Source organism: Nycticebus coucang, chromosome X, assembly GCF_027406575.1.
Source record: "Nycticebus coucang isolate mNycCou1 chromosome X, mNycCou1.pri, whole genome shotgun sequence".
Classification (NCBI taxonomy): Eukaryota; Metazoa; Chordata; class Mammalia; order Primates; family Lorisidae; genus Nycticebus; species Nycticebus coucang.
The window spans coordinates 14,662,580-14,678,165 of NC_069804.1; positions in this window are offsets into that span (position 1 = coordinate 14,662,580).

Sequence of the window (15,586 nt, forward strand, 5' to 3'; positions counted from 1 at the left end):
CATACCCTGCATCCCAAGCCTGGCTGAACCATATTACCCAGGGGATCCTTTGAAACAAATTTTTTTCTGGACTTGAAATTCATAATCTCTGAGGCTGAGGCTGCTTTTTGATGGTTCTCTCAAGATTTTAATGTGGCCCAGCATCAATCAGCTATTAACCATTAATGAGTATCCCATGATTACTACTTAATTGTTGTCTGCCTGATTTATGTATGTTGACCTATGCTTTCTATCAGTGCTTCTCAACCTTCAAAGGGTATATGAATCACCTGAACATCTTGATAAACAGCAGATTCTGTGTCAATGGATCTCTGCATTTCTAACAAGCTCCCAGGTGATACTGATTCTGCTGGTCATTGCACCACACTTTGAGCTGCCAGCTGGTATGTGTTGAACACCTTGGGGAAAAGGTCTCTGTCTGCTTTCAGAATTTTTTCCTATTTAGAATTATATGATAAATGAATAATATTCATTTCAAGGCCATTATTTAAAAGTATGTGTATTTAATCCAATTGTTATGTTTAATTCTTCTCCTTAATAAAACTTCACAAAATGGCCCAGATCATTTCCTTTTGCCAAGATTTTCTACTCTTTCTCTCAGGGTCTGAATAATTAAGATTATATTACCACCTGAGGTGGTTGAGCATTTTCTCTGCTATTCCTGCAGAGAATTTAAGGTGGAAGGAAAATACAGAGATGCTCATACTGAAAGACAATTTTCAAACCATCTAGTAAGGTCCTCTTCAATACAGAATGCAAAAACAAATTACATCAAAACTATTTGGAATGCCTATTAAGGTAGATATCAGTTCTTTAAACCTCCTAAATAAGGATACTTGGGGGAGAGGTTAAGGCATGCATATTAAGTAGGCTTCCCAGGCTCAAGCAAATTAAAGTTGAGTAATATTGATCTAGCCAGTTTCCTTCTTCTGACAGTTGAGAAAATTGAGGTCCAAAGAAGGAGGAAAAGGAGGAGGAGGATAAGGAGGAGGAGGGGGTGGAGAGTAAATTTCACCATCAATAGTTGACATTTATTTAATACATATTATTGGGGCTTAGAAAACAGTACCCCAAAGTATCACACCTCAGCATACTGAGTATTTTAAACTGAAAGATATTGGGAGAGCCTCAGAAGCAAGTTCTTTCTGATATTCTCCTGCCCTCTTTTCTCCCATTCCCTATTTTTCCCCCAAGGCATTTAGAAACCAGAATTTCTCTCTTCTAAGGTGGGTCATAAAAATTAGACATCCTCTCCCCTAAAGTAGAACATAAAACCTAGAAATGTTGCTCTCTAACCTACCTCACTTGAGAGTAAGTCATAAGATCTGTATTCCAGAGGGACCCTGCCATATACCTGGGGTAAGGAATAATACATAGATAGGCCACAGAGAATCTGAACAAACAGTCCATGCTAGCCTTTCCCCACTCCCACCAGTTTATTACCATTAGAGCATGCCCTTTTTTTTTTTACAATCATATTTCTTCCAACTATCCTCTTCTCTCATCAGACTTAGCATAAAAACAGTTTCCCTGGGTCTTCATTCCTGAAAACTCCTATGTCATGTAAAACTTCATTAAATAAATTTGTTATGCTTTTCTCTTGCTAACCTGTCTTTTGCTATAGGAGTGTCAGCCATGACTCTTGTGATCGGTGAGGAAAGGTATTACCTTTTCTTCCTTACAGGGTACTGTCCTGATCACCTTCCATACAAATTTAATTTAACTTTAATCTTCATAACAACCCTGGAAGACAGTATTATTATTTGAGGTAACTACAGAGGTTAGGGAAGTTATCCAACATCATAGAGTTAGTGGGTGACAGAGTTGGGTTTAGAACCCAGATCTCCTGGCAGTCTTTCCATTGTTTTAACTTCTAGTTCTCTTATCCTACTACAATTATTTCATCAAAGTGTTCTTCCATCCCTTTCATGTATTCCCTGCTCCATCTCATTCTTAGAAATACTCAGAACTGAGAGCCACCAGCATAGAGAACCACCACTCCAATTCATCTCTTGCTCCATACCTCTTCTTTACCTTTTAGCACAGCCAGCCCCAACCCAAAGTTCAGCCTACTCTCTTACAGAGATAGAGCAAAGATAATTTTGATTTGTTAGGAAAAGTTGAAGGATAATGTATACCTCTCATATAAGCATAAAATGATTGCATATCACACACTTCTATTTAACTCGCTGATTAACAGGGAACTGGAAAAGATGTTACAACAAGTTCATAGAAGAAGGCAAAGAACCATAAATTTATACACAATAATGTTGAAATGAGTTTGCAAAAAGTGGGCAGTATTTATTCATCATTGGGCAATAATTAATTGCATTTCATTGAACACAGCTAATTTGTATTTCTATGGACAAGAATTATTTACATTGTCATCAGTTTTCTATTAGTTAACTTCTGTTTCTTCAGTGTCATAGAATAGCCTAGTCAAAAGCAAAGGCACACATCCCTGAAGGATAAGATAATTCCCAGAGGCTCCAGCATTCTACTGAAAGAATACTCAGTAATTTCTTTTGGCCTATAAGGACCAAGAGAGAAAACATCTCCTTCATCCTCTGAATGTTTGCTGAAAATCAACTGCAGAAGGCAGATTAATAGTCAAAAAAGGCATAAAAATATATTAATGTGCATGGGGGAGAGCCACAGAGTTCTTACCCCACCCTCCAATTAGGTACAGAAGCTTAGATACCTTTTTTCTGTAAGGAAGGGAGGAAACAGGGAATATAGACAATTCTTTTGAGGGGCAGTAAGTGACTATTAGGAAGAATGAATGGACCAGGCACACATAAATTAACTTATAAATAATTCTCTTTGGAATTTGAATGAGCTCGAGAGGTAAGCATTATCTTGTGGAAAAGTCCATTCTTTGGTCTTTTCTGCAATAGGTTTCAGAGAGGAGATAAAAGGGAATTGTGTTTCTTTTGGTAAGAAGTTTTCTTGGTCAGATGAGGAAGTTCCATCTACAGTCTCTCCCTGCAGCGGGAAGTGGGAACAAAATGCTAGGTTAGAGGGACCTTGATTCTGAGGCTTATTTCTACGGCCTTTCAATTTTCAAAAGCATTCAACATGCCCAAACTCCACATCTTAGTCCATTTAGTGTTGCTATAAAGGAATACCTGTGGGTGGGTAATTTACAAAGAAAGGGGATTTATTTGGCTTATTTTTCTGCTGGCTGGAAGATTTGGCATCTGGTAAAAGCCTTAGGCTACTTCCACTAATGGCAAACACAAAGGGGAGCTGTGTGTCGTGTGCTGAGATCATATGCTGAGAGAGGAAGCAAAAAGAGAAAGGGAAAAAGTGCCACACTCTTCAACTACCAGTGGAACTAATAGAGTGAGAACTCACTTATTATTGCAAGGACAGCACCAAGACATTAATGAAGGATCCACCCCTATGACCCAAAGACCTTCTACTGGAGCCCACCTCCAATAGTAATGAACAAATTTCAGCATGAGATTTGGAGAGGTCAAACAAACCAAACTGTAACATGACATATTTTGAGGACTCCTTTTCTGTATACCAATAGCCCATTCCAAAATTTTCTATTTTTTCCTTATATTCTCTTTCACCCTCTCTCAAAGATCAAAATAATCTCTAAGAATGATTATTTATGATCACAAAATAAACTTTGATAATTAGGTTTGGCCTGATCATTTACACAGGTATACCAAGTGTTAATTGACTACATAGGACTTCCTAAATTAGCTTTGCTGGAGGTTTACATAAAGGAACTCAAATTAAAATCTTTTATTATTTGCTATCCTGAGGCTAGAAAATCAAATCCAAGACACGTTCTGCACAAAATTTCACTTCCATTATCTATAAATTCTCCTCAGGGTCCCCAAAATGTGCCAAGATTCCTGGCCTCCCAAGAAGTAATGTTCCTGACTTCATGCAAGGCTGGACCCACTAGGTACCAAGCAAGTTTTCCTGGTAGGATTTTGAGGTCATTAGCTCCAGAAGAGAAGCCAATTTGAGTCCATAAAAGTGTCTGGCCATACCTGATTCAACAATTATAATTCTCCAATATGACACTCTCCAGGCAAGACCTTACTTGTACAACTTTTTCTTGCAATCATATTGTAGCTAAAATGAGGGCAGATTCCTTTTTTCTTTTTTAGGGCAGATTCTTAATTAAACTGTGCAAATAACCATGTTGCCATGAAAAATAAGGAAATAAGAGTTTTGAAATTCAAAGGGTGAAGAAAGGAAATGTGTCAGTGAGAATCAGATATAATTTTAAATGTTATGGGTTATAAAAATATCCATCATCTGATGGAAGGGTAAGTGAAATGTGCCAAATCTATACAATGAAGGGTTATTCAGCAACCAAAAGGAATGAAGTAATGATACATCAACAGTATGCAAGAACCTTGAAAACTATGCTAAGTGAAGGAAGCCAGTCACAAAAGATCATATGTTACCCTATTCCATTTGTATGAAATGTCCAGAATAGGCAGTTCTATTATGGGACAAGGGCTGGGAGTGAAGGGAGGAATCACTGCCAATGACTATAGAGTTTCTTTTCAGGGTGACGACAATGTTCTAACTGTGATGACAGTGTGGTGATGGTGATACTCACTCTGTGAATATACTAAAAGCCATTGAGTTGTACACTTTAAATGGGTGAATTGTATGGTATGTAAATGGTATCTCAGTAAAATTGTTTAGAATGTTGTGGGTTACAGATAGGTAGAAAGAGAAAGGTTCTTCAATGTCTAAGTGATGCCATCACAAGCCTGTACTGAAGATTGTTTTTTCTCAAAGTGTTAATAATTTGAATTAGCTGTTCTAGTCTTTCATAGCACTCTGAGATTGTCCTTCCTTTATTGAAGACACTAACACAATCTATAATAATCTTTTATACCAGAGAATTAGAGTAAAACAGTAACTATCCATCTAGCAATGAGACTTTCACTGGAAATTAACTTTTACTGAAAATTTTCATATGCGAAAGGTCTAATCAGAGTTCATAACAAAAATAATGCAACTCCCAAGTAAATTAGATTGTTTCTGGGACATGAAAAGCAAAGACGATAAGACAATAAAGAGATTCTAAAAATGTATACGAAATGTCTTTGAAAACAATGATTTTGCCTACTCTCAACAAAGTTAGTGAATGTTACTATGATGTATAAAAATGGAAGAACAGCTGGGCGTGGTGGCTCACACCTATAATCCTAGCACTCTGGGAGGCCAAGGTGGGTGGATTGCCTGAGCTCACGGGTTCGAAACCAGCCTGAGCAAGAGCAAGACCCCATCTCTAAAAATAGCCTGGCATTGTGGCAGGCTCCTATAGTCCCAACTACTTGGGAGGCTGAGGCAAGAGGATCAGTTGAGCCCAGGAATTCAAGGTTGCTGTGATCTGTGATGCCACTGCACTCTACCAAGGGCAACAAAGTGAGACTCTGTCTCAAAAAAAAAAAAAAAGTAAATAAAAAATAAAAATGGAAGAACACAAAAATGAATGAACATAATTTTTAAAAGGGAAAAAATCTTGAGATAGGTAATAATTCTGAAACATAATAGACATAATAGACCAAGAATTATCCAAGCTTATACCAAGAATATACTAAGAATGTCGAGTTAAAGAAATTCAGTAAGTCCAGAATAGTTTCTTGATATCTGTATCTTTATCAAACTCTGTGGGTAAATCTGATGTGCACCTCCAATTCAAACCTGCTGGTCTAGAAGTTGTTACATTGAAATTCAAGAATTAAGGCTGTGGCCTAGTTAACATTTTAAGTAACCTAAATTATAACCAATGACAATATATACTGTTGTTGCCTACTATCGGGCAAAACATCATTAGGGCTCTGATAAATATATGACATATCATAAACAGCAAAGGGAGTGATGAATCTCTAGGAACATCCCATCAAACATGCAATTCTAAATTATTTGTATGAATGCCATTTACCTTACAAAATCTAATATAAAGAAGGCTGAGTATCTCTTCATATTTGACTACACTCCCCCTACAACTCATTAATACTAACCCCATAAATAAACCTAATTATTTCTAGCATCCCTCTTTTTGTAAGGTGAGAGAACAAACTTTGCTACTTTCCAGGAGCCATTTAAGAAATCACAAGGGTAGTTTTAAGTGAAAAAGATATTTTGAAAGATTTATTTAGCTTTTTCTATATTTAGAATGTGATTTGGGGAAGGCAAAAATCAAAGAACTTGTCAGTGGAGACTTGGTTGAGTTAGCATTGTGGGTGCCTGAGAAACATTTGGCTGTGTATTTAATCCAAGTATCAAACATTTTAAAATGAAAAAGAAGGTAACGTGATTGTAAAGAATATTAGTTCTTTTATAAGTTAGGAATGAGAACCCTTAGTTCTTTTCTTTTTCTTACATAGTTAAGAATATAATAGTCAACATAAAACACAGGAGACTACTACTCTAGCTAGACACAGAATTTCTGCTATCTAGAAAAGAAAAACCCTCCCTATTGCAGGCAAAGGCAATAAGCAGTAAACCAAGAAAATAAGGCCATCACAATTGAGTACACACTTGGCAAAGATTTTAATGCATTTCATAATTTCTTTTCAAGCTCAGGTATTAAAATATAAGCCACGGCAAATAAAATTCACTTTTTAGGATTTTTTCTTCATACTCGGAAACAAACTGACACTTTAAGACAGATGTTAGGGCCTCCAAAAGGTCCGCACTAATTTCACTATAATATTAAAATGTCATTCACATGCAACGTGTTCATCATTGCTATCTTTAAATGAATCAAGGAATAAGCATTTTCAGATTGCCTCAGTTTTCATTTTTAATGCAGTAAGCATTGGTAATTAATCCACACATACAAAAGTTCTTTGGAGTTCTTCAATAAACCAAAAAAGAAAAAAAAATCTTAATACCACTGCATTCAAGTACTCTTCTTCCTTGAGAAGCAAAAGCACATTCACAGTTGTGTTTTTCTGTCACTATTTCTCCTAGAGTAGTTTCAGCCACTTGCTAATTATAACTTTTAACAAAAGTGACTGTTTTCTGTTTCATAAGAAAACTGGGAGGGAGTGGATAGCTGAGAACTTTTGGTCCTGTTGTACAAGTGGTTTAGCAGGCAGGTACAGCTCATAATACAACTTTCTGTTGCCACACAACTCCTTTTTGTCACCTTCCAGAGCGGCCAAAGTGGGCACATTTATTGACATGGCCCAAATATACAACCTGTCTCTGGCATATAAAAAGTATATAACTTTATAAACATAAAATTATGCTTGGTAATTATGTGACCTACATACCCAATGGCAATTCATTAATGAACTCAGTTCACTATCATCCCACCAATTTTCTTTTACACATTTTTTTGAGATACAAGCCTGCTATTGTTGCCCAGTCTGATCTCGAACTCCTGGGCTCAAGTGATCTTCCTGCCTCAGCCTCCCTAGTAGCTGAGATTGTATACAGGTACATGCCATTGTACCCAGCGCTATCATCCCCCAATTTTAAGTTATTTTAAGAGCTTGGAAATTATCTTTAAGCTGACATATTGCAAAAATTACTGTTGCTAACATAAAAAGTTTTTTAGAATATCACTTCTTGGCCTCTGGCTAAGAATAAATCTACAATGATAATTCAATGTAATTAACAGAGACTTACAGTTTTCATAATCTTAAATATTAAGTACGAATCATGTTGGCTAATTTGATCTGTATACATTTAGAAAAAGTATATGCAAGTAGAATAAAAATGAATTTATCATTGATAGGTCAAAGAAAGCAGCTGTTTTTATTAAACCAAAATTATTCAATTACTCTTATTTGCCAAAATTACATGAACTTGGATTCTTAAAACATTTTTCAGTTTTCTAAAAGCTTTTTAGCACATTGAAATTATTGTTATAGAAATATCTTCATCTTCTGAAATTTACGGAATATTCAATTTCTACACATACATTCACATCTATAAGACAATATAGATTGAGAGCTCAAGGAGCTGAGCACAGAGTTCCTTTAATTTTAGATGTTTTATAATCTAATTGACTAATATCCTCCAGAGTTAGGAAAATATTGTGCACTCAAATGAAAAGAGGTGAAGACCTTATGGGGGCAAGACATGATTGCAAGAGGGACTTTACCTAACAATTGTAATCAGTGTAACTGGCTTATTGTACCCTCAATGAATCCCCAACAATAAAAAAAAAAAAAAAAGAAAAGAGGTGAAGACCTTTCTGAATTCCAGACACACAGATACACAGTCAGCTTATAGCTTCAATTCTAAAATTATAGCCGTGGGTCAAAGGTAAACAGAAACAAAAAAGCTCACTGGTCTAGATATCAAAAAGCTGTTCCCTGTGGGTATGAAATTCTTAATTGATTTGATTTCAAAGCAGACAAATGGATAAACAAAAAGCTAACAGTCCAGATTCTCTGATACCTTTTGTCAGCATAGAATAGATCTGTACCATCTATTAATCCATTTACAGAGATCACCAAAGGGTGAGATCATACAACAAAATTCTGAACAACTACAGCATGGCACAGTGTTTAAGGACATGGGCTCTGAATCCAGGCTGCCTTGGATAGAATTCCAACTTCACCACTTACTAGCCGTGTAACCTTGGGCAAGTTATATTTCTTTGTTTCATAAAATGGGAACAATAATATTACCTACTACCTGTTGGGTTGTTGTGAGTGCTGCTATAATATTAAGAATGGTGACTGGCACATCTTTAACCCTATTCTTATGTTAATTCTTATTAGACACTAATCTTCAAATATAAAGCCCTAGCTTATAAATTGATGCCTTCAAATGAAGTGGGGCTCTCCATAATACTCAGAAAATGCCTTCATTACTCTTTAAGCTTCTTCCCATCTCAATTCCCTGAACAAGTGTTCCAAGGTCTCGCCCCAAGACCCCATACATTACTTTTCCCATCCTCCCTCTTATCAGCTGCCAGTTCCTCCTCCTACTTCATTGACAAAACCAAGAGCATCAAGTGGAAATTCTGTAGATTTTCATTCACACAAACTTCGCACTCCAACACCACACTCACTCTCTTTCCTACCACGTCAGAAGAAATGAGCCTCCTTTCCTTACAGGAGGACAATTCCATATTTACATGCTCGATCCTTCATATTTCCATTACCTCAAAGATTATTGCCCAAATTTGTCTCTTTCTCTGTTTCTATGAATAGCTTCTTCCATATAATCCTTTTTTGAAATAAGAAAATGTGTTAAAATGACCCCAGCCTATAAGAAACAAAAACTTCCCAGTGTCTTTCCTTCCTTTTAGAGCTGTACTTCTTGAAAGAATGTTGTAGTGTGCTCCTCATCTCCACTTTGAAATCATTCCTTTACTTCTGAGCCAACTTCTGTTTTATGTCCATCTGTACCAAGTAAATGAAGTGATCTCATTGAAACCACTGATGGCCTTAGTAATACCCCATCCCAAAGGCATGTCATCATCACCTTACTTGTCTTTTAGTGATGTTTGACACTAATGACAACTGGATAGGTAGGGAATTTTATTCACTCCCAATCTCCTTTCAGGATTCTTGGGAATTCTTAATCCTTTATGCTCTTGTGTAAACTTATAGTTTGGCAAGTTCCTAGAAAAAAAGTTGGTATTTTATTGACATTGCATTGAATCTCTGTATCACTTTGAGAAGAAATTTCACTATTATAATATTGACTCTTCTACTACTTAAACAATATTTCTACCCATTTCTTTAAATCTTTTTCAATGTCTCTATAAAAGTTTTAGACGTTTGTTCCTATGGAGTTCTTGAATATCTCTGATTAGATTTATTCCTTGGTACCTGATGTTTTTATCCTATTATAAATGATATCACTGTAAAAACATTTCATTTTCTAAGAATTTGTTGCTGGTGCATATAAATTCAACTTCTTTTGCATGCTGACTCTGTATATAGAAATATTGTTGAATTCACTTATAAATTCTAATAATGTATTGCAGATTTTTTTTGGATTATCTATGCACACAATTATAGCATTTGCAATTGATTGCATCATTACCAAACAGTTTTGTTTCTCTCATTTGAAACTTCATACCATTTGTTTCTTTATTTTGTCTCATTGCAATGTACAATCTTGAGCAGAAATGATGATAGCTGGCACACTGGCCTTTTGTGCCCACTCACAGTGAAGAAGCTTTAATGTTTCACCATTAAGTAGTGCTCGCTATTGTTGAGACTCAGAAAACAGTACCCCAAAATGAAGGCCTCAGAAACAAAAGCTTTTCTCTGACCTTCTCTTGTCCCCCTGCTTCTCAGTCCCATTCTCCTGTGAAGCTAACCACCAAAACTAGAATCCGTCTTCCATGAGGTTGGTCATAAAAACCAGAACTCCTTTTCTTGAAAGCCAGCCATAAAATCTAAAATTATTCTATGCAAAAAATAGCCATAAATAAATCATCTGATCTACCTTGTTTGACGGTAGGTCATAATGTTACAGGCCAACAAGGTTCATTGCTCACTCACTGCTTAAGAGGAAGCCAACACACTGAGACAGCAGGAGTTACAGCAGAGAAAGAGTTTAATATCATGGGTACCATGCAAGGAGATGTGAGGAATTTCTCAAATATGTCTCCCCAAGGATATGAGAGAAAGGGTTTTTAAAGATAATTTGTCAGGCAAAAGGCTAGAGAACTCAATCTGCTGACTGATGAGGGATGAACTCATAGGGTTGGGAAGCAAAGATTATCTTCTCGGGAGATTTCCTTGGGGGGTGTCTCAAGGCTGTTGGATCCATTCCTATACCTATCCTCAGGTCCAGTTGGCATCAGTGAGTCCCTCCAGAATGCAGAGTCTGAAAAATACTTCAAAAACCAGCCTTAGACTTTATAATAGCATTGTTATCTAGAGAAACACAAGTCTTGGGCTCTACAATAGCGATGTTATTTATAGATGCACAAGTCCTTAGCTTTACAATGGAAATGTTATCTATATAAGTAACGAGGGACGTCGTGAATTGTGATCTATCAGAGAGGATAGTTTAGCAGTAACCAGTTGTAGCAGCAAGGAAGTTAGGGGAACAATGGCTGGTTAACTTCTGTCTATATCTATACTTTTATAAAAATCAGACTTTGATTACTACTTACACCTTATGGCTCTACATTATTTTAATATAGATGATAGACCATTTCACCAAGCCCTCCATTTCAGAGAGAGTCCCATCCAAACCCAGGAGGAAGGAATGAATGCATGTTCTGAGAGACCAAAAAGAATTTAGACAGATAGGCCTTGCTGGTTTCCCCACTCAGTCTGTTACCATTAGATCATACACTTTCTTTTCAGTCACATTTCTATATGGCTTGGAAGTGTACTCCAATGACCATTCAGACTGTATTGCTAGGCTAGCTAATGGGAAGCCATTTTGCTTCTAGTATGCTGTCACCTTTTTCTCTCTTAAATGTTTAGAATTAACCTGCTTCTTGCATACACATGAGGGGCATGAGATTAGAAAATAAGATGCCTTAGCTGATCTGAGCCAACCAAATTTAAAGGACCTACACCTAAGAAAACCTATACAGAACATTACTAAGAGCTGTCAACTGTGTGCTAAGAATAACCCTAAGACTGAACATTATTCATTTAAATAAGGAATATGATATAAGGGAATATGCCCTTATGAAGTGTGGCAAGTGGACTGTACTCAAATGCCTAAGCCTGCTATACATTATAAGTTTCTATTAGTATTTGTAGATATGTTTTCTTCATAGATGAAGGATTACCCTGCTAAGTCTGAAAGGAACAAGGAAGTCACAAAGGCTTTGTTAAAAGAGGTCATTCTCCTATCTGGACTGCCACAATCCATTCAGAGTGACAACGGCCCTTGCTTTGTGTCCAAAGTTAGTCAGGAGGTAAGTAAGGTCCTACAGATCAAATGCAAGTTACACTCACCATGCAGATCACAATCTACAGCTATAACAGAAAAATATGAATCATGCATTTAAAAGACTAGCCAAACTCTGCCAAGAGAATGGAATAGGGATAGGGAATTACCTATTATTATACTTCTCAGAATCAGTGCTGCACCCTGAAGGGAGCTCAAGTTGAGCCCCTATGAAATAGTCTTTGGGACACTTTTCCAGGTCCCCCTTAGGAATATTGCTGTCCCACATGAAACTAATGAAATAAAGATAAAACAATATGTACAACAGATGGGCAGATTTTAACCACTACCTAACAGTTTGCTTTCTCTACGTTGGTGTTTCCAATGGATACACCTCTTCACCCCTTCCATACAAAAAAATAAGGTTTTGTTAACAGTAAGGAAAAAATAGCATCCAGAAAAACAAATGATGGGAAAATGGAAAGGGCTTTATGCCTGAGCTAGAGCGAGACCTCGTCTCTAAAAGCTAACTAGGCCTTGTAGTGGGCGCCTGTAGTCCCAGCTACTTGGGAGGCTGAGACAAGAGAATCACTTGAGCCCAAGAGTCTAAGATTGCTGTGAGCTATGACGCCATGGCACTCTACCAGGGGCAACAAAGTGAGACTTTGTCTCAAAAAAAAAAAAGCTTGCAGGTATTAAGTAGTGGATAACAAACACCATTCTTTTTTTTTTTTTTCATGCAACTGTGTTTATTTTTGATGACAAGACTCCCACAAACACCATTCTTGACTAAAGTGGACACCACCAAAACCTGACAACACCTGGAGCTGCCAGCCCATACAGGACCTGAAGTACTCCTTTAAGTGAGACCATAATAACAAAAAGTTTCTTTTTTCTCCTTTTCTTACACATACCCCTTGTTACTAAAGTCTGACAATACAATGCCCTCATTAGCACCTGTGGTGCATCTTACAAGGGTACATGTGAAACTTAGTAAATGTAGAATATAAATGTCTTAACACAATAACTAAGAAAATGCCAGGAAGGCTATGTTAACCAATATGATGAAAATGTGTCAAACGGTCTATAAAACCAGTGTATGGTGCCCCATGATCGCATTAATGTACACAGCTATGATTTAATAATAATAATTTAAAAAAATAATAAAAAATAAAAAGTTTGAAAAAGAAAAAGAAAATGCCAGGAAGGCTATGGTAACCAGTGTGATGAAAATGTGTCAAACGGTCTATAAAACCAGTGTATGGTGCCCCATGATCTCATTAATCTACACAGCTATGATTTGATAAAAAAAAAAAAAAGAAAAAGAAAATAATTTCCCAGTCTATTGCTTTATCTGCTGATTTGTCCTGATGTTAGATATGCTACCCTAAGCTTCATTCAATTCATGATCATAATGATCTGCAGGTATTTCTAGAATATAACACCCAGAGACTCCCAAGCCTCTAATTCCATGCCATCCCAACATTTGTGGTTACTTATCAAGTCAGACTCATATATCTTCTAGAACAACCCCAATCCCCTCTCTTATTTTTAAATGTGAAACTCCCACTGAGGATCAAGTGGATAAACCTACCCTCAAATTTATACAAAGCCTTTGACCCGCAAACATGAGGCCATTAGAGGTGTGTGAAAATACCTAACATACAACAGACTCCTATTTTAATATTACCCAGTTACCCAAATATGACATACATAGGGTGTGTGCATACCCAGGCTACATTTTTATATGAGCATAGGATGGCAAAGAATGGGCATCACCATGTCTATGTAATGAAGCTCACACCAGAAAACCAATGTATATCAATCAATAGCATTTCTATATACCATTAACAGTCAAGCTGAGGATCAAATCAAAGACTCAATACCATTCACAATAGCTACAAGGAAAATAAAAAACTTAGGAATACACTTAACCAAGGAAGTGAAAGTTCTCTACAAGGTGAACTACAAAACACTGAGGAAAGAAATTGCAGAGGACATAAACATTTCATGTTCATGGATCAGAAGAATCAACAGTGTTAAAAATGTCCATACTATCCAAAATGATTTACAGATTCAATGCAATCCCCATCAGAATAGCAACAGCATATCTCACATATTTAGAGAAAATAATTTTACCCTTAGTTTGAAACCAGAAACAAGCCTGAATACACAAAGCAATCCTAAGCAAAAAGAACAAAGCTAGAGGCATCACGTTACCAGACTTCAAACTACAAGGCTATAATAACCAAAACAGCACAGTGCTGGTACAAAAATAGAGACATAGACCAATGGAACAGAACAGATAACCTGGATAAAACCATCTACCTACAGCCAACTGATCTTTAACAAAGCAGACAACAATATACACTGAGAAAAAGAAGCTATATTCAATAAAGGATGCTGGGAGAATGGGAAAGCTATTACAGAAGAATGAAACAGGATCCCTGTTTCTTATCTTATCATTAAAGATGGATAAAGACTTAAATATAAGGCATGAAACCATAAGAATTCTAGAAGAAAATGTAGGAAGAGCTCTTCCAGATATTGGCCCAGGCAAAGAATTTATGACTAAGATTCCAATGGCAATTACATAAACAACAAAAATAAATTAATGGAACTTGATTAGATTAAAAAGCTCTGCACAGCTAAGGGAATAATTAACAGAGCAAACAGACAACCTCCAGAATGGGATAAAATATTCATAATCTATACTTCCAATGAAGGGCTAATATCCAGAATCTACAAAGAACTCAATACATCATCAAGAAAACAAACAACCCCATTAAAAAGTGGTCAAAGTACACCTACAGTGCATCTTACAAGGGTACATGTGAAATTTACTAAGTGTAGAATATAAATGTCTTAACACAATAATTAAGAAAATGCCAGGAAGGCTATGTTAACCAGCGTGATGAAAATATTTCAAACTGTATATAAAATCAGCACATTGTACCCCATGATTGCATTAATGTACACAGCTATGATTTCATTTAAAAAAAGTGGTCAAAGGACATAAATGGAAGCATTTCAAAAGAAGATAGACAAATGGTCAATAAACATATGAAAAATGCTCAACATCATCAGGGAAATAAAAATTAAAACCACAGTGACATATTACCTTATCCCAGTTAGAATGGTTTTTACTAAAAAGTCTAAAAACAAAAGATGCTGGCATAAATGCAGAGAGAAAAAAACACTTTTACACTGTTGGTGGGACTGCAAATTAGTACAACCCCTATGGAAAACAGTATGGCTATCTTTAGTTCTTTAGTTCTCAAAGAACTAAAAGTACACCTAATATTAGATCCAGAAATCCCACTACTGGGTATCTAGCCAAAGGAAAAGAAGACTTTTCGGGTGGCGCCTGTGGCTCAAGGAGTAGGGTGCCGGTCCCATATGCCGGAGGTGGCGGGTTCAAACCCAGCCCTGGCCAAAAAAAAGAAAAGAAGACTTTTCATTAAAAAGACACCTTCACTGAAATGTTTATTGCAGCATAATTCACAATTGCAAAGTTGTGGGATCAACCTAAGTGTCCATTAATTCATGAGAAGATTAAGAAAGTGTGGTATATGTATACCATGGAACACTACTCATCCACGAAAAAGGATGAATTAATGCCTTTTGCAACTTGGACAAAACTGGAGACTATTACCCTAAGTAAAATATCTTTTATTTTATTTTATTTTTTATTTTCCTATTAAATCATAAACACATAGGTCATGTATACATTAATGCATTTATGGGGTATAATGTGCTG